Consider the following 25,221-nt stretch of genomic DNA (forward strand, 5'->3'; position numbering starts at 1 on the left):
GCTGAACTTTTGGAATTCCAGAAGCAGAAAAAAAAAAACTAAGAAATATATAAAAGCATCAAGAATCTGAAAATGCCACTTGCAAATGGATAATCTTATTGGTAGATAGGTCTCCTCAGATGGTGAACAAAGCATACATTGGGACTTAAGAAGGAATGAAAGGATAAGTTTCTTTTGGCACTTTCATTTTGAACCAAGAACAAACTTTTGATTTCCTCTGAGCAGGTTCCATGTATCTGGAGCTAAATATGCAACCACTACTGAGCACTAACGTAGAACCTCAACAGAGAAAGAAATTATGGGTTGCCTTTCTAGGAAAGTGGGAATAAGACTACTTAGCTTCAGCTACTCCAAGGACTAAACCAAACGCTGTCACCTGGACAGATCCCCACGTTCCCCCTGAACGACTTGTAGCAGTACACAAACAAACAAAACTGTTGATTGGAAGGTCAAAACAATACAACTATCAAATAATGGGGTTGTTCAAAGGCTCTTCAATGATTATCTACTTTTTTTTTATCCTCTACTTTTTAATTAAAAACAACCTGCTCTTAGTGGGAAATGCATGACAATGGAAGGATCTGATGAATTGCTCAATGACTGCAAATAATGTCTTTAATGTCTTAGCTCACGGGATATGATAAAAGTGCCCACTATGGTAAAAAATAAAAAAACAACAAACCACATTTCTGACATTTGTCATGTTGTATAAAAACCCACAAATTTAATTTTGTGTGTGTGTGAGTAGAGAGAAAGATGGGTTTTTGCTACTAGGCAGTTATTATACTATTTCAAAGTAAAAGAAAAAATTAGAAAAGGGAATTATGAGAACCTTTACCATAACTTTTGTTCACCATATTGTTGTTTCTTTCTATTTCTGCAGACACTGTGCTGTTGATGAAAATCCCCTTAATGAACCCTCAAGTCACTTCTTTTAAAATTTTTACATTTAACACATATTTTCTGCTTTTGTTTTGTTTTACTCTTACATTCTAAGGTAACATGATTGTAGTGTGAATTCACATCTTTTTCTATAAGAGACAAGCAAAATATGTTCTTTGTGTAATTTTCATGAGCCTCTAGGGTTTCATAAGTTTTTTGCCTTATTTTCAATGAACCTGAGATGTTCTAATCTATGAAAAATGATGCCATTCTTTCGCTCATTCATGTTTAGATTACAGAAAAGCATATACTTTCTAAAACACACTATTTTAGCTTGTAAAAAATGCTGGGATGAAATATATAAGAAACAGAAAGGCTTTTAAAAAGGGGAATTTATTAAGTTACAAGTTACAGTTCTAAGGCCATGAAAATGTCCAAACTAAGGCATCCAGAAAAGATACATTAACATCAAAAAAAAGGGCCAATGAAGTTCAGGGTTTCTCAGCTGGGAAGGCGCATGGGGACATCTGCTAGCTTCCTCTCCTGGCTTCTGGTTTCAGGAAGCTCCCTTGGGGGCATTTCCTTTCTGTATCTCCAAAGGTCTCCAGCTGTGCGGACTCTGTTGGTTCTAAAGCTTATTCCAAAATGGTTCCCTTTTAAAGGACTCCAGAAAGCAACCCCACCTTGAATGGGTGGAGACACATCTCCATGGAAACCATCTAATCAAAAGTTACTGCCCACAATTGGATGGGTCACATCTCCATGGAAACAACCAAAAAGATCCCACCCAGCAATACTGAATGAGGATTAAAGGACATGGCTCTTCTGGGAGTATATAATAACTTCAAACCGGCACACACACCTACTTCAAAGTTATTTTTCAATTATCTGCTTATATTTGTATTCTACAGCATGTATCAAATCTTAGGCACTAAGAAATTCCTGAGCAGTTACTGAGTCCTTGCAAACTAAAATATCAAAACTCTGGCAGTATTGTTCATTTGGAACAGGCGAGGTCTCACAACCCAGGGAAACAAGTGCTTTCTGTATTTTCATTGTTGTTGCCCAGTATAAAGGCTCTTTCCCCTATCCTGTTTCCTCTGCCACCAGAGCAGCCCCAGATTTATCCCAGTGCCTGCTGCCGGTGGCCATGCTGCCGCTGTGCATGAGTGGGGTTCCGCAGTCCCTTCACACTTCTGGGCTCCCAGCTGGGACAACTGTAACACTTTACTGGCAGCTCCTGCAGCAGAAGCTTAACACACAAATTACACTGGCTCCCTGCTTAGCATGAAATTGGTTTGAAATACAGATGTCTTAAGCAGGCCCTCTCGGCTTCAAGCTCTGTTACTGATATGTAATCCATTTAGACCCCAGGACCACAGCCAGAGCTTCTCTAACCCTAAGCAATAACCCCCACCCCTCCGCTTGAGAGAAGTGAGAATGTGGCAGTCCAAACAATCGGTTTGTCCCTCTGTGTTCAAATAACCTCAAATTTGTCCAGGTAGCATTTCATGTATAATTGCTTCAAGTCTATTACTAGGTGTTGATGATGAAATCATCCCTTCATAGCAAAGCAACACAGTAGAAAACAACCGCCCTATTTCTTTGGAGGTAATACTAAAGCCCGGAGGGAAGGTACTTGCTGTGAAGACAGAAGCCAGTGATTTGTTAACATTTTCTTGATGATGGAAATGAGGTGCTGTTACAGATGCACGAAGCTCTCTCAAATAATTGCGTCCTTGGAAAATTGTGCATAAGCCTAATATGTTATATAAGCATATTGTCAGGGCTTGGCCATTTAAAAGATTCTAAACTAAGCCACTTAGAGAGTGAAAAATTACTTTTTAAAAACAGATCATAGTTCCCTAATTGGTAAATCCCAAGGTCCATATAAGGCATTTTTAAAGCAGGCTATTATTCATCTATGCAGAACACAAAGGCAGATCTAAATACAACAAATTCATATAATTCCAGTTAAGGCATCTAGTTACAGGCATACTAACAATCTTCATCACAGCATTCTTCATAAGGAAAAAAAACTAAATACCTAAAAACCCAAAGTATTCAAATTTAATAACTTTAAAAGGTAAATATTAAAGTAGGTCCATACAATGAGCTATTATGCAGCCATTAAGAATATGTGTTTTTAAAATAAGGTGGGTGCCTTGAAAAAAGAGATTCTCAAGTCAAGGAGATCTAAGTTTTAATTATGGCTCACTTACTTCCCAGCCATTTAATACTGAGCTTTCTGAACTACAATTTTTCCAACTGAAAGTGCGGATTAAAGGGACTAATTACATGAGTGGTTTTCTGTGAGAATTAAATGAAATGATCTGTACAAAGTACTTAGCCAGCACATGATAAGGTTATCTTTTACTGGGCCAAACTTGCTATTATTATTGTTAGATTGAACCATATGAAATTGTCATGTTTGTAGTTCAAAAATGGTCAAATATTGACAAACTTACATGGTTAAACTTAATACGATAAAATAATAAGATAGGCAGGATATAACAGTAGCCTGTAGAATCTCCTCCAGAAATACAGACAGACGCAAATCTAACAGATACGAACTCTGAAATAAATAAATTACTAGTGGTTTTTAGTACTCCTAAGATGATATTAGATCGAGGTTCTCAAATCATAGTCATTCTTCCCCACAAAATTTCTAGGTGAGCTATATATATATAACCAAGAGGCAACGGCAGATGCATAAGTCCATCATATGATGTTCATCTATCCAGCTATTAAGAGTGGAAAACAGAACAAATGACTGCATTCAGGGTTCTTCTGAGCTAGGTACACAGAGAGGCAAGAGGGGAGAAGGGAAGGCCTGGCCTAGCCCAGCAGTTCTGGGCCTCATATAAAATCCTGCCTGGAGACCCGAGGAAGCAGAGGCGGGAGTCGCGTCTGGGTTACCTCACAGGGACTCTGGGCCGATGCATTCCATTCTCCTGGGAGGAAGTGCAGAGGGGTGGCAGAAAGGACCCTGCCCCAGTGAGCAGAGAGGAGTTAACAGATTCCACTCATCCTAATGTCTACTTTGTCTCACTTTTGGCTTTTTTCTATAAGCTTTCTGTATTTCCAAATGTTTTCTTGCAATGTGTGTATGTATAATTTTATAGGAAGAAAGAACAAATCATTTTAATTGTGGCTCTACCCAATTAAAGAATATTGTTAAAGAACACTGACGACAAGACACAGTAAAACACTTCTGAGGAGTGTACCAGTGCGCACATGTGAGAAATCTACAGCTCCTTCTTTGTCACTTTTTCTCCAGGAATATGCTTCGATGGTTAAGAATTGCCTCATGTTCCAGCGTGGCTTAGCCTTAGAGGAAAGGCTTAGAAGGCGATTATATTAGAAGATCAGAAGAGAATGAATTTTTCTAGAACAAATGATTTCTAAAATCCTGAGCTGATGTGCATTGCGCATCCTTTTTTCATTCCCTTTCCCCTATATATTATATGTAGGTCTTCCTGTAGCAGATAATAGAAAATTCAGGAAGGGAGGATGAAGGAAGGAAGGGAGGGAGGGACAACAGACCTGGGGCACTGGAATAGAGAAGAACGAAAATTGGCTCATTAGAGAAAACTGAGCTACTCAGAAGTATGGCTTGCGTTTACTCTCCCTCCCTATTAAAATGCCCATTTATAAAAGAAGAGGCATTTTCTACTTCTTTTCTTTTTCTGTCCACGTCCCTAATAACGAAGGGACACCAGGACAGATTAGAGTCCCGGTCAGCTTCTGGAAAGGCAGTTCACCAAAAGAAAGGCTTTACTGCAGATTCTCTGGTTCATGCCCCTTACACGTTCCTTGTTTTGTTTTGTTTTTTTGTATGCTGTATGGCGGGGGTCATGTTTCATTCTTTTTCCATGTGAGTATCCCCTAATCGCAGCATCATTTGTTGAATTCTGTTTGTTTGGCTTTTTGTTGGTTTGTTTGGGAAGGGCATGGGCAGGGAATCAGTGTCGGGTCTCCCACATGGCAGGTGAGAATCCTGCTATTGAACTACCCTTGCCTCCACTCTTTTAATATCCTCTTAGTGTACAGAAAAGCAAACTTTGTCACGTAAGCTGCTGTTCTTGACTGAAATTTGGGGCCATGAGCAAGGCACCTATAACAAAGAAACAACCACATGTACTGGTGAAGTGCTTGCACGCACACACACAGGCACACACACACACAGGCACACACACACACACACACACACACACACACACACAACAAACATCAAAGGACTCCACTGCTGAGATGCCAGCAAGAAAGATGAGAATGAATGGCACATGACCATTAAAATTCCCAAACTAATAATTTTGAGTACGGTGTGAAATGAATGATGGCTAAGGGAGAAAGAGTAGGAGGGCCCCTTTTATTGAAGGAAATTAATTAATTAAAGACTTAAGACTGATTGGTTAGAATAGCACCAGGAAAGGTCACTCCTAACAGAGTCATTATGCTTCGAGTAAACAGTCATCAGCTTACCCTGCAAAATATGTGGAAGGGCTGCTGTATATCTGAATACTAATTATTTGCAGAACCCTCTATTACTCTTGCCTCATATTGCCACTGGGAATAGGCAGAAAAGTGCGTGTGTATGCTTATGTGTGCGCGTGTGCATTTATGCATTTCATTATAAATTATTACGTTGATATTAAGGAAAACAGGAAGTTCACAGGCACAACACCAGTACAGGAGGTTGTATTTCAAGCTCAATCAGGTACATGCGGGTTGTTTTCATTTTGTTTTTCTTAATAGAATCTTGGAAGATATAGTGGTTCCCAGGAGTCATGACTCCTTGTTTCACTCGTATGTTTAGTCAGGTAAGACTCCTAAGACAAATTTCTATGAAAAGTCCAGGAAATCTAGTATCCTAATGCGTCCCCAGGACATTTTCCTGAAACCACATCTGCTCAAAAGCCTTCTTAACCAAGGACAGATGTGGAGAAATCTGCCTTTCGAAGCCAAGGTAATTTCAGCAGATCTTTTTGGAGTTTTGCAATCAGAATTTCCTACAGTCAAACTGGGGTGGAACCACCTATCATATGTATTAATGCAGACACTGTGGCACATTTTATCCCCAGAAACTATGGGTGCATTAGTAGGAAAAGGCATATAATGTGGAGAAAGATCCTAGGAAAATAAATACTGACTTTCTAACTTCTTTCCTAATTTTGGGATGGCTGAGGGAAGCCCTTGTCTTGCCCTTCCTCTCCTTGTAGGCTCTCAATGCTCAGTAATATTTGGGAGAAAGAGAAAGGGACTTAGATCCCACCTAGAGAATTTCAGAAACATTGTTTTGGGTCTTTATTAATTCATTTATTTAATTAACTTTAATGAGCCCATTATTTGTCTGGTACTCTAGTAGGCAATGAATATTGTCCTAACATCAAAGAGTTTACAGTTGAGGCAAGATAGAAAAGAGATGAAATATATTCTGTGATGAAGTTAACTGCAGTTATAAGAATCGGTTCTTAGAACTCTGTGAGGATAGCACGTAAGGGGATGAAGAAAAATACATGGTAATTAGGGCAGAAAATTATCTTCTACTATGCTGGACTCCAGTGAAAAATTCTTCCTCTGAAAGCTGGCAGTCACTCCATATGCTCAATACAGTTGTTTGCTGTTTCTAACTCCTGAACTTGAGAGGCACCAGCTCAGATGCATCAGCGTAGGCCAATCTCCTGCAGTTTTCCTGGATTGCGCCTTGTGAATAATGGAAACTTTCAAGAATGATTTTGGTTTAAGAACAAAAATAGGCCCTTTTGTAGGGTTGTGTATGTCAGCACTCTGCCCCAGTAAATTATCTGCAGACAGCATAGTCTATCAAAATGAGCATATCCCTGTTTGTTTTTTCCTGCCTGCCATGCTGTTTACTAACTACCATCCATTACTTCTCAAACATTTCTGGAATCAAAGGTGAGAGCAAAAAGAGAAACAAAGGGGTGATAGGTGCTAAATGCATTGCAAATCCAGGTCTCATGTGCAATGACATAGGAAACAAACATCTAGGGGTAAAATGCAGATTCTTCCAGAATAGCCGAAGATTCGAAGGCTTACCTGCTTCCAAGAGGCTCAGGAAAGTGTAGGGCTTAGGGATATTAACATTTATATTCAGTGAGTATTCTTCCAAGGAAACAACTGTTTCAAGCAGATCACTGTCCATTTGATTCCCTGTTTATGGATATTGACATTATGGGACTTTTCACTGAATTTCATACTCATTGCTAAAAGCATACGATGGTATTACTCCACAAGTATATCATTTTTTTTTTTGAGTATTGTATGGCTTTAATAGAAATATCTGGAGATACCTTGAGGTTTTTTTAAAAAAACAGAGCAGAAATCACTGCACTGAGTCAAAATAACTTCACGTTTGGTTTCTTATAGCTCCCCTGATGCCCATTCATTTGGCATCTAATCATCCTTCCTTAAAGCACCTCATAGTGCTCTGTCGCCCTGTGTTGTTACTGGAATCTGGAATTGTTATTTAACTTTGTCACTGGGTGATAAGGTAAATCTATATGTCATGCCTTAGAGTGACTCCCCTATCCCAATTCCACCACATGCATGCATGCCTATCCAAGGCATGATTCAGGTTTGCTTCTTGAACATAAAATGGCACCTTAGTGGTACTCAGGAACTAATGAAGAATGGTCATGCTAATGATCCAAAAGTAATAAATCAACATAATTCCAAGGAATCCAGACAAGGTTTTGCTCTGAGGACATTCTCAACAAACACCGGAAATGAGTCTGTATTCTGTCCTCCATGGAATCAAAAGTGCCTTCAAAGTGAACACCACCCTAGCAACAAGGCAATTTCTGGCCAGTTAGTGCCAACAAGTGGAACGCTTAAATAGGAAATAGCCTCCCATTCAAACCACCTTCTAGGTACTGCCTCCTCATTTCACAGTGGAATATAGTTATGACCAATAGGCTCATATTCTGAAACCAGTGTGCGACCCAGGACTCGGAAGTATAAAACATATCAGTGGTCTCTGTCAACGTTAATCTTCCCCATCTTGATTTGCAGGTTTTCTTTCACACAACAATAGGAGCTAAGTTTATGACTTACACAGCCAACACGGCTGCATTTCAGGACTTGATGCAAAAGAGATTAAACTCTTAATGTGGATGATAAATTTGCATCCTTGTTAATGCAGAATATTTTAGCCATGACAAATGGCAAGATATGAGAACAGGTCTGCTGAAACTAGGATGCCCAGAATTAAATAATCACAACACCAGTAAACAACCCAGTCAAGCAAAACCCAGGAAAAAGATGAGCCAAGAGCTCATTGATTTATATATGGCAGTGTCTCTCACACAGAGAGCTTTTAGAACTACCTACGTCTGGGGCCCATTCCCAGAGATTTAATTGGTGTTGGGCAGAGCCACAAATACATTTTCAAAAACTCCACAGTAGAGTCTAATGTGCCCAGGATTGAGAGCCACTGTGTATAAACTGCCAGGCAAGTAATACATGATCTACTGAAAAACAGCTAAAAAATAGGTGAAATATTAATCCATGGATTCATTAAAGATATATTTAATGAATGCCAGTAAGCAGCAGGCCCAGCTCTCAGTTCTGGTGCTACAGTGTGAAGAAGGTACAAACCAAACACACTCAAGGAGTCCAATTCTTAGTGGACTGCAAGGATACCTGAACAGACAGGTGTGCCAAGACTCAGCCCCCTGCTAAGGAAGGGTGAAGGACAGGTTTGGGACTAAGTCTTCACCTGCTCCAATTCCCAACTACAAATAACTAACATCTGCAGAGCACTTTACAGTTTTTTTCAGAGGACAGGTTTGGGACTAAGTCTTCACCTGCTCCAATTCCCAACTACAAATAACTAACATCTGCAAAGCACTTTACAGTTTTTTCAGAGCATGTGGGAAATTATTAACTTATCATATATTTATAGTAACTCTAAAGGCAAATAGTTTTGAAATATCCATTTTACAAAGGAGGAAACTGAGACTCACAATGGCTTTCCAATAAGTGGTAGTTAGCTCTGTCCCTTCTTTGCCTTTACAATCAGAATATCTGAGTTTCAGGTATGTTTACACCTCTTGATAAGTTACAATGTGCCAGGCAAGTTCTTTAAATATTTTCTTTACTCTTCAAAAAACCTGATTGATAGAATTAGTACTGTCCCTAATATATATATCAATGTTCAAAGAGCTATAATAATTTGGTTGAGATGATTCTCCAGTCTCCATCATTTTAACTCAGAATACACATTCTTTAATTTAGTGGCCATGAAATACCAGGCTTCCTACCTGTAAAGCCATAGTGAGTTTACCTGCCCGTCTCCCTCCAATCTGCTATTAGTGAGTTATGACTGACACACATATTAAGGGAAATATTCCTAGAAGAAATAGGGGATTATTTTTTTCATTAGCATTCCAAAATATATGGGGATATCTACTTCAAGCAAGGAAATATTTGAGCAATGATTATTTGAAATATGTAATTTTAGAGTTAGTTTGAAAGTAAGTATCTATCTATAGCACACACTTTTCGTTCTTTTAATTAGGAACCTGAGATCCTATGAAATAAAATAATTTGCTCAAGATCACAAATTAGTGGCAGGCCTCAGATTAGAACACAAGGTATGCACACCTACTCTCAAATATGCACAAGATACACTGAATATTTACTTTTCATAGATCTCACCAAGGCAGTGAGCTTCTACAATACATTTAAAGTTTTTACTATATTTATAAAAGTTTGAGCAAGACTTGCGGACTTATATAGGTAAAGTTTATTCAAATTTCATTTAGATTTTTTAATATTTCTAGGAAGTAATTTGAAACTTAAGAATTAAATTTAAGAACTGATGGCCCATAAGCTCAATCTTTTGAATATGGACCCCTAGCGCCATCTGATTGGGCTACAACTGAATATTAACTATTCTTTACTATCTCCTAAAAACGCACAAAAGCAAGCTATTCATTAAGGTCCAGGAAGCTGATTATTCTCAAATACTGATTCATTGTTGAAAACATCATGTCTCCTTTTCATCAACTTCTGACCTGACCCCAAATCATCAGTTGTGGCGGTTTGGCTTTGGGACAAGGCCCATTACCAACCTTCTGGATTCCTATTTCCACTTGGGTCCTAACAGGTCCTTGATTGGCACTCAGGCACATGATTTCCTTAGGTTGAACAACAGGATGGCTGCTGTACTGGTTTGAATTTGTTATATACCCTAGAAAAGACTATGTTCTTTGAATCCATTCTTGCGGGGACAGACCTGTTAAGGGTAGGACCCCGTGATTAGATTGTTCCCAATGGAAATGTGACCCACCCAATTCAAAATGGGTCTCAATCCTTTACTGGAGTTCTTTAAGAGAACTCGAAAAGAGAGCTGAGAGAGAGAAATGCCCCGGAGATGCTAAGAGAAAACCTGCAGTACAGAAAGAGCTCAGAGAGGATCCCGGGAGAAGCAAGCAAGGACGCAGGGAACCTAAAAACAAGGGGACCCAGGCATGAAGGACCAGCAGACACTTTTCCACGTGACAGACGAACCCCAGATACCGCCAGCCTCTCTTCAGTGAAGGTATCTTGTTGATGCCTTAACTTGGACATTTTCACAGCTTTAGAATTATAACTTGTAACTAATAAATCTCCACCAAAAAAGCCAACCCACTTCTGGTATATTGCGTTCTGGCAGCTTTAGCAAACTGAAATACGTGCTAACTCTTTTGCCCAGAATCCTGAGCAAACAACCCCAAAGTGAGATGAAATATACTGAAGGGCCACTCAAGTGTAAGATGGAAACCTCCCTCAGAACAGGTTTCCTTTTGGCCCCAGTACATCTTTCAGGAAATTGATACTTCTGGGCATTGGGAACAGAAGAATGTAAGGAAAAATGCTATTATTTGGGGGAGCTCATTTAATGAGGCCCTACTAATTCATATGCAGGTTAAAATACATTTTATTCATGATAATACTACACGCAATGTATATGTGATGGGACAGGCATTCCTGGACATTAAGAAACTGGAAAGAGAGATTTTATTCAGAGATAACTAAGATATGACTCCCGATTTCTAGCATATGGACTTGCTGATGACAGATTTGGCCTAAGACCCAGAGGAAAATTATATCTTTGTTCCCTTAAAAGGAAGCATCATGTACAAGGATCATTTTTGAATATGACGAAAGCCTCAAATATAAGCATTGTGGAAAATAAAGTAGACTTCTCAGATCTGGCAAGGTACTAAACTTCACAGACTCACTCACAGTTCTTTATGAGTACCCTGATTCTAATCAATATGTGTCCTTGGCTAAATACAATAGAAATTCAATCTAATCTAAAATTTATATGTGTTCTCACCAATCTGAAATAATGAAGTATGAACAGCTCCATTTACCAGATAAGGAAAACGAGGCCAAGAAAGGGTAACATTAGCCAAAGCATGGAAAGATTAACCATTTCAACACCATCCTTCTCCATAAGGACAGAAAATCCAAAAGGAAAGGATGGAAAATATTATCTCCAGTGAGTATAGGGACTAGAAGGTGGTAGGAAGTATCAAATCAGTGAAAACTGCAGGCCCAGGAAAAAGAGGGAAGAGGAACCAAAATCCATCATCTCCATCTGCTCTGATCTATAAGGTCTATTTCAGAGGCTTAGCACACGGCACTCCCATCAGCTTGATGTTTGTCATTATGGAGAAGTAGCTTGGTACCTGTACCTTGAACTCTGCCCCAGTATCTAGCTAGGTCTTTGAAATAAGAGAAATTGACCTAATTTTAAGTTTGATGACATCCTAAAGAATCCTATATGGAAAAAGAAGAAGAACATGTACGAATAAGTCTATAAGAGAGCAGAGGTGGCAAACTGATAGATCTCAGGCCACCATACTGGCTAGTGAAGCTAAGCTACTCAGGACTCATGGAAGCAGCCATCTTTAGTTATTCCCTGCTGCTTGGAGTCCTGACTTCACTGTCTCTCTCTCCATCCTACATTCATCCTGATGATTAAAGGAGCAATCGTAATATGTGCTTCGACTGCCCAATGAATGAGTAACCACAGGCCATTCTGAGTAATGTTCCTGCCATTCTGCAGAGACAATAAAATTGACCAAAACAAAGAAAACAGTTGGTATGGGCAGAGTCAACATATTCATTTGTCAGCTCTGAATCGAAACCTCAGCCTCTGACCTCTGTAGGGCTGCCAGGAAGAGGAACTCAGAGGCCAGACCATTAACAAGAGTACAGTGCTAACAAGAAGCACTTGATGTCAACTCAACTCTGAGAAATCACAAAGTGGGCTGGGACCCACTGTACAGGCAGAAGTATAGTCTTCATGTTGCAACATTCATTTGTTCTGTTTTGAAGAGGCATTTTTGAAAAAACGGTTGGGAATGGGTTAGATGGACTTATGTGAAGTCAGCTTACTTCTTTGAAACGAAGAGTTCATATTGAACTACCTCAATATTTTCATTCGAAAAGGTTGAAAAATTGAAGAGACAATTTTTTTAACTTCTTTCAACCTATAAAGAGGAATTGTCCTATGCAGTATGGAGCAAGGGGGATAATTTAAATTCTTTCGTTTCTCTAGGGTCAGAAGTGATAGTTACCCTACAGGGAGAACAGCAACAAAAAATCCAGAAAGGTCCATCCAAGAAATTGGGAAAGGATGACAAAATAAGTGAGAAAACTAATATCACACTGAAGAGCACATTACAAGAACAATCAAGCTCCAAGAGTTTACAGGTAAAACATTCCTACTGAAGAGAACTTAGTCTCTTATAAGAATGAATGTAGGCATGACTAAACCAAGCCCACAATTTTTTTTTCCCACAGGGCATGTGTTTGGCATAATGTAACGAGTGTATATTTTCCAAATAATTTGCTTTACGGTTGGGAATGGGGAAGATGGACTTATGTGAAGTCAGCTTACTTCTTTGAAACAAAGAGTTCATATTGAACTACCTCAATGTTTTCATTTGAAAGGGTTGATGCACCAGGACATTTTTTTTTGAGATATAATTTTTTCTGTCTTTTTTAAAAAAATTTTTTATTAATTTTTAAATTAAAAAAATATAACAAACATGATCATTCTATTCTACATATATAATCAGTAATTCATAATATCACATAGTTGCATATTCATCATCATGATCATTTCTTAGAACATTTGCATCAATTCAGAAAAAGAAATAAAAAGACAACAGAAAAAAAAATCATACATACCATACCCCTTACCCCTCCCTTTCATTGATCACTAGCATTTCAATCTAAATTTATTTTAACATTTGTTCCCCCTATTATTTATTTTTATTCCATGTGTTTTACTCGTCTGTTGATAAGGTAGATAAAAGGAACATCAGACACAAGGTTTTCACAATCACACAGTCACACTGTGAAAGCTATATCATTATACAATCATCTTTTACGCAATGACATTATACAATTATCCTCCAGGATAACCTTTCAACTCTGGAATCTCTCAGCCATTGACACTTTATTTTGTCTCATTTCACTCTTTCCCCTTTTGGTTGAGAAGGTTTTCTCAATCCCTTGATGTTGAATCTCAGCTCATTCTAGGATTTCTGTCCCATGTTGCCAGTAAGGTCCACACCCCTGGGAGTCATGTACCAAGTAGACAGGGGAAGGGCAGTGAGTTTGCTTGTTGTGTTGGCTGGAGAGAGGGGCCACATCTGAGCAACAAAAGAGGTTCTCTTAGGGCACCAGGACATTTAAAGATAAATTCCTTTCAAAAGTTCTTTTAAGTCTTGGTCCCCAGAAATGCTGGCAGAAATAAATCTTTTAAAAAAAAAAAAAAAAGTTCTATGCCTTTCATGAATCAAACGCATCTCCTGCTTCTGAAAGCTAAGAAGTCATAATCCTCTGTAATCACAAATTGTTTGATGGGCCAATAAACCAAAGGTTATGACCTTGCTAATACATCCCAGCAGAAGAAAGAAATAAAGCTCTGCTGAGGAATAACTCTTCGGCATACCATTTCCCTATGGAAAGAACAGAATGGTAGCAAAAGTACCCTAGCTTGATTTATGGATGAACGGTATTTCAGAAATATCACCTGAAATAAAATTAAAAAAAGATTCTCTAAAGTCCTCCGGTAAAACTGCTATCATTTCCCTTGTCCTTTTCTTTTTTGCATGGGTAAGCACTGGGGATCTAACCCAGTTCTTAGACATGGCAGGTAAGAATTCTGCCACTGAGCCACCATCGCATCACCCTTCCCTTGTCCTCTGATACACATGGCAAGCACTCTAGCCTTGGACACCAGCTTCAATGACGCACATAGCTTCCCTTGCCTTTTCTCAAAGTTGAGCTGGGTCTGCAATGTGCCCCATACCCCCCTTCCTAAGTTAATTCTCCAGTGACAGCACAATGCACAGCAACCAGGTTTAGGAATTCAAGCAGACCCAGCATTGCCTTTGTACTAGGGCAACTCCATAAAACTAACAGAAAGAAAATACAGTAGGAGACACTAATTGGAATAAATCCACATCTACTACACCGTCTTACCAGCTTGCAGTAATAACACCACCACCACAGATACATGGCATAACGGTGTCAATCTACATGCTGAAATTAAATTAATATTAGTCACCTTCTTCATGTTTGATGACAATAAATTAGAGCAGGGCCTGACATTTGAGTAAACTACCTCCTGTTAGCCTTTTATTATCTGTGATATGCAGTATAAGACAACTTTAATGTCAGTTAATTAAATTTACCAATAATATATATATATATTTATTTTTTAATCTTCTTTCCCTGATAAACTGATCTCAGTGCTCCTTTTCACTAAAGAGCTTCTAGGGGCCAGGAACTGAGCTTGGTGCTAGGGATACAAAGGTGAAAAAGATAACACTCCACTTGGAAAATGCTCCCAGTAAGGGTGAGAAACAGAAAGTACTTATATTCAAGGTAATACATTCAAAAGGCAAATGACGTACATGAAAAAGAGCATGGGAGCAGGAACTTATTCCCAGTGTGGAGGGGGATGGTCTGGGAACGGCCCACCAAGAGACGGCCCTTGTGGGGTTAAAACCTAAGCTGTGGAGCCAGACCACTCTGTTCGACTACCTAGTGTCCTTGTGACATTGTGCAAGTCACTTCTCTGTGCCTCGATTTTCTCATCTATAAAATGAGTATAATAATAGTACCTAATTCATAGGGTTAGTGTGAGGATTTATAAGAGGAGTGCCTGGAACATAATAAATAGCATGACTGGCGATCATCATTATTCATCAGGCAAACGGAATAGAGGGGTTAGGGGATTTCCAGCAAAGAACACCAAAGTAGTACAAGAGCCAAGGTTTTTTTTCCTATGTCATTTGTATTATCTGTTGTGTGTTTAGTAGGTGATATACACGTAACATAAACATCACCATAATCCTATGAAATAAATACTATTATAGCTCCTCTCGCAGATGAAGAAATGAAACAGAAATTAAGAACCACCCTCTACTCAATGCTCAGAGCCAGTAAGTGGGCAAAGACAAGATTTGTGCCCAGATAGACGCCAGAATCCAAGGGCTGACCTTCTGCACAAAGCAGCCAGCCAAGAGCAGGTGCAGTTTTGGCAGGACCCACAAGTAGTTCGTCATGGCTGGAACAAATAATTCTTTTCCATTGTCAAGAAATCTAATAAGTGGAGTGATCAAAGTCAAGGAATATGGCCACCCAATAGGAGAGAGACAGGAGAAGCCAAAGGCAAGGTCAGTTGAGACTCCAGAAAATTAAATTCCAAAATATAGAGTTTCAAATAGGAAAGGAACACATTTGTTTTTTCTTGGCATAGGCTCCAGAATAAGTTATGAAAAAGAAAATGGTGATCAGAAAGGAAATTTAAACACACCATTTGTTATGGAGTAAATTATGTCCTCCCCAAATTTATGTTTGACCCCTAACCTGCAGTCCTCTGGATGTGACCCTATTTGAAAATAGGATCTCTGAACACATATTTGTTAAGATGATGTCAAAATGGATTATGGTGAGTTCTAATCCAATATGACCCCTGTCTGTATAACAAGAGGAAGTCTGGACACAGTCAGTAGGAGACAGACAGGAGGAAGATGACCATGTGATGGTGGCAGAGGCTGATTGTGCCATGGATCACCAATTCTGAAGGCTTCAGAGGGAGCATGGCAGGTGGACACCTTGATTCAGGCTCCAAAACTCGGAAACAACACATTGCTGTTGTTTTAAACCATCCAGTTTGTGTACATTATTGCAGCAGCTCCAAAGTAAGGCATCAACTAAGCTCTTCAACCAAACACTGGAGCCAGCCCCATGTCTTGACAGAGCTGGCACAGTGATTAACAGCTGTGGTTTACATACCAGTCTTAGAATCAGTAGCTGCCCAGAGAAAATCTACTACAACCAGAACAGAGAAGGCTGCTGAGTGTTCACCAAAGATGTGGAGGTGGGTTGTCCCTCCCCAAATATCTCAGGAACGTGAGGGACCTGAAGCAGATCAGCTGTTTCACAGACATGCATAAAAACAACAGCTCTTTTGCCTACAGAGCTAAGTATATTTCTTAATAGCACCTTTAATAAAAGGCTTTTCTGATTCATTCCATTTGCTTTGACCAATTCCACTTCACAGTGTCCCCCGGGGGCTAGATATGTTCTAAGTTTAATATTACAAAAGTCCCACTCCTCTGGCTATTACTACTTAAATGTTCTTTAGGCTTTTAAGCATGCCTGGACTTGGGCCCTGATGTTTCACTACTTATCCTCCCCTCATCCTCTGCGTCACTTTCTTCTCTATGTAGCCTGAAGCCCTCTCCTCTACCACTCCAGCCCCCTCAGTCCCATAGCCTCTTGTCCTTTCTTCACACTTCCTTGTACTACATAACCATTTTACTTCTTGCACAGCACACAGGCTTACTGGAGGAAAAGCACACTTAAGGTAATTCCAGTCTGCAACCTCAACTGGGATCTAAGCAGTGCCCAGCACAGGGTCTGCACATCCCCCAGCAATCCCTCTTCATGTCTCCTCCTCACTCTTCCAAATCACCTAGCCTCTTCTCAAGCCCATGCCCCACTCAAGATACATCTACAAGACAGGACATCTCTCAAATCAAATATCTCAGGAAGACCAATATATACGTGTCCCCACCAGGCCATGCTGCTGGATGAAAGGGATGTCTGAGCTCTGCACACACCTCACCCTACACTGCCTGCCCTACGACCACGGCTGGGCACTCCTCCATCAAAACTGTGGAAGTCACTCTCCTCCCTATCACTTGAGTCTGTATCCATTTTATTCTCTCCTAAATTTTTCTACATTCCCAATCTCCTTCCAAACTATTTCTCTCCCAGAAAATGTAAATATGGTCTGTCCTCATTTAAGGAAAGGAAACTGTTCCTTTAGTCTATGACCTCCTTTATGCAAAATTATGTTTCTTCCTTTTCTCTTCATGACTTCTTCCTCGAAGGAGTTATTTCTGTATCCTTTTCTCATTTCCTTATTTCTTTCTCAATCACTAGTCATAGTGGTGAGTAGACATCAGTAGAGTGGTCCATCTGCCTGTTCTCAGCCCACTTATAATCTGACTTTCCCACCAACACCTCCACTGAGCCAATGAATTCTACATCGGTCAATTGGGTAGCCACTTCTCAAATATTTTTTCTTCTGGACTATTCTGTAGTTTTAAAGTTCTTTTCACTTGTCCTGATGACTGCTAATTGTTCTTTAAACTTTCAAGGAGTAACTTCCATAAAACTTTCTCAGGCTCTGGTTTATTTGTCCAAGGACTAGTCACCTGCCCATCTCTCCACTTTTTCCCCATACCCTTAGGCCCTTATTAACACAGCTTATGCTTATGCTGATACCTTCTAAATATGTGTCTTTATGCCAATCCCTTCAGCCTGGACCTGGAGGCCATATAATTAACTGAAAGATTCCACGTTAATTTTCTTAAGCTACCCCAATCTGCACATATTGGTAAAACAAATTCATAGTCTCCTCAGTTCATCCTCACCCCTACCCATCCTTCTCTTCCTGATTTACTTTTCTCAATAAACAGTCTCACCATCCAATTGACCACCCAAGACAAAAGCCTAAAAGTCATTTAAGATGCTTCTCTCCCTCTTAACTTCTTTGTCATCCAACTGGTTCTATTCCTGTTTACTTCCTAAAACCTAGCGAAATCAAGCACACACACAAACACACACACCATCTCTCTCTCTCTCCCTAATCTGCCAGGCCCTTAAAAATATCAGCCCTTTGTCATTGCTTTATGTCTTACTTCACTGCCTACTACTCTCATGATGACCAATTTTTCTATTTTCCAACTAAATCCTCAACATGACACCAAGATAATTTTTTATTTTAAAATCCATAATTCATCAAGTTTTTTCCTTGTCCAAAACGTTTCAAAGATTCATTACAGCCATGAGGATAAATTCTGGAGTACTCAGTACAAAAAATTTGACCTGGTCCATTCCTACTTTTCCAAAACCATCTTCAAATATTTTTCCCCCAAACAAACTGTATTCAGATCTAGTGGAGTTTCCTTAATACACCATGCTACCAGCACCTACTGGTGCCTGGAATACACCAGAAAACACATGCAATACATAAATAATAAGCCTTCTATGTTTAGAAGAACAATTCCTACTTGTTCTTCAAGATTTTGCTCAGGGATCTCTTGTCTAGGAAGTACGTCCTTCCCCACCCCAGACCACCTCTATTAACGTACTTGATACGCTATGCATGATTATTATCTTTCATTTATTTATCTCTCTCCCCCACTAGACTACAAACCGGTGGCCATGATCAGATCTTCTTAACATCTGGATTCACAGTACTTAGCCTGCTTTCAAGTGTATTTATTCATACATTCAATTAATTTAACAAGTTTCACTTGGATACCTATGTTCAAGGTGCTGTTCTGGGTCAGTGAGATGCATGGAAAATAAGACAAAGTCTCTGCCCTTAGCGAGCTCATGGTCTAGTAGTGGAGTCAGTGAACAGACAAGTAACAAATGAAATCACTACAGATTATGACAAGTGCAATAAATGAAATCAACAAGAAGCTATGGTAGAAAGAAACAAAGGTCCTATTTTTAATAGGATGAATATAAATGCCTTTTTTAAATAAAGCACCATTTAGGCTGAGACCCGAGATTGAGAAGGAGATTGTGCTGAATGAGATTACATGTTCCCAGTGAATGAATATTAAATTATTTTCTGGGTAACATTTGATCTCCTTCATTGTGCCCAGTTCAGAGCTCAGTATTTGAGGGACACAGAAATCCTACTTTTGCATCCTTATTAATAAGTTCAAGATCTGATTCTAAAAAGGGCAGATCAGAGCATGGAATGCATAGGAAAGTCCTCTGCAGGGGTATAAGGATATAGAAATATTTGGCTCCTATTGAGGAACTATATGGTGGTGACCTTCACCTCAACGGTCTTCAAGAATATAAGATCTGATGATGTAGATTCAAAGATAATGCAGCAAAATGGAAATTAACATTTTAATTTTTTTCTGAATCTATTTTTTTTTAAATGCTTTTAACGTTTTTCAGATGGTGAGAGGTGGTTGCGATGGTCAGAGGTTATGCTGGGGGCCGAGACCACCCCATCCCAGGCCCGTGCCCCCCACACCCCTTTCTCCCGGAGAGTATGGAAAGGGGCCGCGCCTCTCCCCGGAGGACCCGTGCCTCCAGCCGTCAGCGGCCCCTCCAGCCAGCGCCGCCTCCCGCAGTCTCCCGGCCGCCCCGGAGGAGGGGTGCCCTGCGGCTCCTAGGCGCTGATGACGGACCACGTGTCGTGCTTGGTGCCCGGCGCCAGGTGCGTGATGACCACCTCCACCGCCTGCAGCTTCTCGTTCTTGGGCGGGATGGAGCACATCTTATAGGTGACCTCGTCGCCTTCCACAGGAACGTACTCCCCTTCCACATCGGAGATGTGCAGGAAGATGTCAGGGCCCCTGTCGGCTGGGGTGATGAAGCCGTGGCCCTTTGAACGGCAGGAGCATTTGCACACTCCTCTGTAGACTGGGCCCTGCGAGGCCCGCACCGTCGCGGAAAAAGTCCTGGTGCAGCCAGTGGGCAGCGGGCTGCGGACCACGTTTGATAAGAGAATGCTAGTAGTATTTTCTTTAGTAAAATTTTCTGCACCTGTTTCCTCAAGCTTATATTGTTAAGTTATTACAATATCAGAACTTTATTTGCTTTGGGTGCATCTCATCCATCACTTGCTCAAAGGAGAAGGGATGGACTCAGCTAAATGCCAAACACTGAGTCAAACAAGAGTATGAAGGATGAGTCTGAGTTCAGATTTCTCCTAAAGATTTCAAAAAGGCCTGTGGCTTCTTTGGGCAGACTGCAGCATGCTCCTTGTACAAACAGCCTTTAGGGTGTGCAAAAAAACGCTGTCAAAATTGAGCATCCTTACAAGCATGCTGAGAGCTCTGTGGACATCACAAGATTCCCCGACTTCAAGTTCTGGCCTTTTCATACATGACAGTGATTGGGTTCTTTCTCTCTGAGAACAACATGATGACATTTCACAAGATCATGCAGCACATTATTCAAAACAGTATCTCGCACACTTTAACATAAGGCATTATGTTAAAATTTTAGGATATAAACAAATATAAGACACAGACTTGGCCTCCAGAGACAAACCATTTCTCAGGATAATACTTCTAAGCAAAAAGCATTTAATGAAGACCGAACTTCAGCTTAGTTCTATTTTAGGTGCTGAGCAAACAAAAATAACTAAGACCCGGTCACGGTCTTTGAGCTCCCAGGCCAGTGTGGAATCAGCAAACATCTTCCACAACTCGTACAGAACTTTTACATTGCACTTACCACATTTCTCCAACTACCCACTGCCTGCCCTTTGCTAGATTTTGGGGTTCTGGAGGGATGGAACAATTTCTTACTCATATCTTTAACCCCAGTGTATACCGTGTGTATTGCCTGGCATACAGTAAGGGTCTACTAGATGTTTCTGAACTGAACTAAATCAAGAATACATCTGCTAAGCATCCTAAGACAAGACACACAACACACTACAAAACGCTGAGGAAACAGCAATTATCTTTGCTTTGATGGGGGTCAAGAGTGCTACAGTCCAATAAACATATGAAAAGATGCCCAATATCACTAGAGGCCAGGGAAGCGTCCATTAAAACAAACTGACATAAAACATTTTCAATATTAATAATAGCCAGTGTTGATGAAAGCATGGGGAACTGTGTAATCTAATTAATGGCTTACGGGTAAATGAATTTCTCCAGCCTTCTTGAAAAAAATCTCAGGTATCTAATAACACCATAAATTAGTACAATGGTAATACAATGTGAATTGGTATTACTGGGTATAGCAATATCACCTTTAGGAATCCACAGTACTTTACAGTGATACTATTACCAAAATACAAGGATGTATTTACAAAAATATTTATTGGAGCCCTGTTTGTAATAGCAAATATAGTGAAATTTAACTAAAGATCCATCAGAAAAGTAAGGGAGAGGTAGTATATAGCACAGGTGTTAGGAGGACAGACTCAAGAGCCAGCTGTGCCATTCAGTGACTAGTAACCATTGGGCAAATTACTTAATTTTTCTAAGTCTAGCTGTTTCATCTGTAAACTGGGGTATACTAGCACTGCCTACTTTATAGGATTCTTATGAGGATAAGAAGCTATAAGAACACCTCCGGCCACTACATGAGTTTTAGTTAAGCATGCAGTTGTTTAATACAGTACACAGCATCCAGAATATGTGATGCCTATAAATCTGACCCATTCTTTTAATGTATTCCCCTCAATACACTCCCATGACTAATTATTAAGTCAAATAAAAAAGGTTGTTAAAATCTCTGAATTTTATACGCCTTTTCTCTTAAACAAGTAGTTATGACATATGTATAGCTCCACAGGCATTTTTGAGTTGGATTATAAAGACATAAGTGGAATCATCGCAATTCTTAGCATCACAGACCTCAAGAAACTTGGATCTGTACAGGAAGGGAAATAAACTACTGACATTTTCTTTATTCATCTCTGAATTGTTTGACTCAGTATAATGTTCACATATTATTTTTGTGATTTTTAAAAATAGAACAGTAAAATTTAATAACATATTTTATAAGTTCAGGGACCACAAACAGCTCCAAAAAGAAGAATAGGAATGGAGTTATAAAGACCTAAATAGGAAGGCTAGGGCTAGAATACAAAGCACCTCCAGGTCCTGCTGGGGAGCTGGCCTTTTGCCTCTAGGTGACTGGGAAAGCGCTGAACATTTCTAGGTCTGTGTGAGTAACATCAGGGGATTTGCTTAACATAGAAATCTTCATGCAAGGAAAAACAACACTTTCTAGCTTTACTCTTTTTCATTTTTTTAGGATGTGTTATCCTGCTCAATAATTTTGTTTTTGGAGTTGACCTAAAAGCTGGGTTTTGGAGCAAATCATCCGATGGAGGAGGGACTAGCATTTTGACCCAAGCACCTGGATGTAGACTGGGAAGGGAGACGAGACTTTCATCTAATGGGACTCATCCATGGGGCTGACTGTCTTCTGTGAGCCAGAACCCCAGGCCCTCTCCTGGGAACAAAGACTTCAGCCAAACCCCAGCGCCCCCAACCCTCAACACCCCTCCTCTGTGGCCATTCCCTCATAAAGGGCCCTACTGAGAAATTCTTCCGATAACCACTATTGTAACACCCAGGAAGAAACAAAGTGGTTCCTGGGAGAACTAGAAACAGGGCTGGCCCCCAGCGCAGAATCAAATAAAAAACCTAACCCAGTCTCTCAAGTTTAGCTATATACTTCTTTCTCCCAAGACAGCAGGTTTTGCTGTTTGAACAATACATTCTTTTGGAGATACGGTCAAAGGCTTGCTTGTGTCTTTCATGTGGGTCTGAAAATGGGATAATGGATTTAAGAAGTCAGCCATGAGTCAATTTCTAAGACTCAGAAGCAAAGCAGGTTGTGTGTCCCTTTAAGAGAGTATACTTTCAATTCTTTCATATTTTGCCTAGGGCTTTCTCACCAGCTAAATCTCTCAGAGCGGAGCTCTGATTACCCTGGTACATGAGAAAAAAAGGTGAATATATTTCTTCTCAGAGATACTGTATCCAGATTTTGACATTTTATTTACTCAATCTTTAAACTTATCTTGCGTCAGTATGTTAAAACTACTGCACTCCACCTAATCTCAAAGCTGAATCCACTCTAAGGTGGAGAAGATTCTGAGTTGCAATTAATTGTTTTGTGTCAGCTCATCTCCCTTTCCTCTCAGTTTGACTCCTGCAGTGAACAACATAACACAAAACAAAATCAACAACTTGCTCCAGGATTACGGTGTAATCAATTACAAGACCAATTGGGAGCTAAAGCTCATTAATTTGGTTCAGCAGCATCTTGCTCTGCCTCCAGGGCTTGTTGATCCAGCAAGGTTTAAAGCCCTGGGACATTGTGACAAGTTCAACTGCCTCTTGGCCTCCCTCCCACTCTAATGGCTCAGGGTTAGAGTTGTTGCCACTGACCCCTTTTGACTATTCTGCTGGTCAAAGTTGTAAAGAATAAGGACACAATTGGAAAATGCAAAGGAATCCTGGTGGCCAGCGGTTTTCTGGAGTAGGGCCACTGCTGTCTTGAATGCCACAGCAGTCTGAAAATCCTATTCATTTGTGATAATAAGTATTTGTTTGCTTGGGTACAGAAAGATCCAAAAGAAAGCCAAATGGGCTCTGCAATATCAACAGTAAAGTCAACAAATGGAATTCATTTCTTAACAAACACATCTTTAAGTCCATAGGCTGCTACTTCTTAGTTGTGCGACCTTGGGCACACCATAAATATAAACTAATAAGATGCAGTAATGCACATTTAATACTCAGCCTTGTGCCTGACACACAATGAGTAGTCAATAAAAGTTACATGTATTTATTGCTCTCATTATTATCATTATCAGCAGCATCAACACCATTATCATCAAGCCACTAAGGTGGTGGACTTAAGGACTTAAAGTCTAGTTGAGGTGAGAAAATACACACCGGAGAAAAGTAAAAGACCACCACTCTTCTCATATCTTTATTACAACACTGATGGTTGTATAGCAGTTTGTCTATTTACATTAGATTTATCTTCGTGGGACCTGGCAGTTCAGGGAGGCTGCTCACCTATTGCATTCAGGGCAATTATATAAGACTGGCTACATGCAAATACCTTTGCTTGCTCATCTTACCTGCCCACAGATTTTTATCTCCCTCTAGTCAATGAACATCTGGAGGATGGATAATATGTGGTACTGATCTGTGCACCCACCCAGCTTCCCCTTCCCAGACCAACACAATCCAGAGCACAAAGAAGTAAATTAATCCATCTTTGTTAAATGAAGAATGAGAAAGAAAACTGCGTGTGGATGACCATGCAGTGGAGATAAAATTGTAGAATTCACTGGTCTGTTCAAAAACAGATATTTACTGAGCACATCTCTGTAATGCCCTATGCTCAGTTTTATGGGTGGCCTGGGCTCACAGGATCATAGTCTGTCATGTAGGCTAATATTCTGAATAACTGGGACAGGGGAATATGAGTCCAGTCCTGGCAGTTTTAATCTCCCCCAGGTAGGACTGAACCAGATGACTCGGAATGGTGAGGACTTGCTTCCTGATTCCCAGCATCAACTCATTCAGGCCTGCCCTGCTCCTACTCTGTACCACGCCCTCCCCACCCCATAAGGTCCCCTAAGCTCTGTCTAAGGACAAGCAGAGCCACTCAAAAATGTGAGCCCTACTAAAGCACCTGGGATATGTAAAATATGTATCCTTCTCCATCTCTCTTTGCTTTTTAAAATGTTGTTTTTACTAAGGTGTGCTCTTCCTATTAAGAGTATTAAAACAATCCATTTCTAATATTACAGCATATCTGCAGTTATTTGCCATTTATAACATGACAAATGGCAAATGACAACTGTGAGTGTATAACATATAAATATATTGGTATATTCATGTGCATATGTGTATACATATACACACACACACATGCATCTACTTATACATATTGGTATAATAAATTTGTGTGCATGTATATGTGTGTGTGTGTGTGTGTGTGTGTGTATATATATATATACACACACACACATATATGCATATAGATACACACATACTCCAGTGAAATTGGACCTAAGTTGCTAAGTCAGCAGGTCATTCTGGCCACACCTTCCCAAGCTTCAGCTTCTGGAGTATTTTCCATCCTCAGAAGGAAAGTTTGATACTAATGGAATGTGGTATTATTTTTAATTCATTAACTACCTCCCCACCCCACTCCAAGAGTGGAAAAGAACAATCTTCCCCAGGCTGGGGCACTGGT

General features: G+C 40.0%; 1 protein-coding gene and 1 pseudogene across 4 annotated transcripts in view; both read right to left on the reverse strand.

Moving 5' to 3' along the window:
- SORCS1 (sortilin related VPS10 domain containing receptor 1) overlaps positions 1 to 25,221 on the reverse strand; it is a 536,703-nt gene that overhangs the window by 304,934 nt on the left and 206,548 nt on the right. The window lies entirely within an intron of this gene.
- Positions 19,637 to 20,671, reverse strand: LOC143654569 (calcium-regulated heat stable protein 1 pseudogene; annotated as a pseudogene).

This window comes from Tamandua tetradactyla, chromosome 13 (genome assembly GCF_023851605.1).
Source record: "Tamandua tetradactyla isolate mTamTet1 chromosome 13, mTamTet1.pri, whole genome shotgun sequence".
Taxonomy (NCBI): Eukaryota; Metazoa; Chordata; class Mammalia; order Pilosa; family Myrmecophagidae; genus Tamandua; species Tamandua tetradactyla.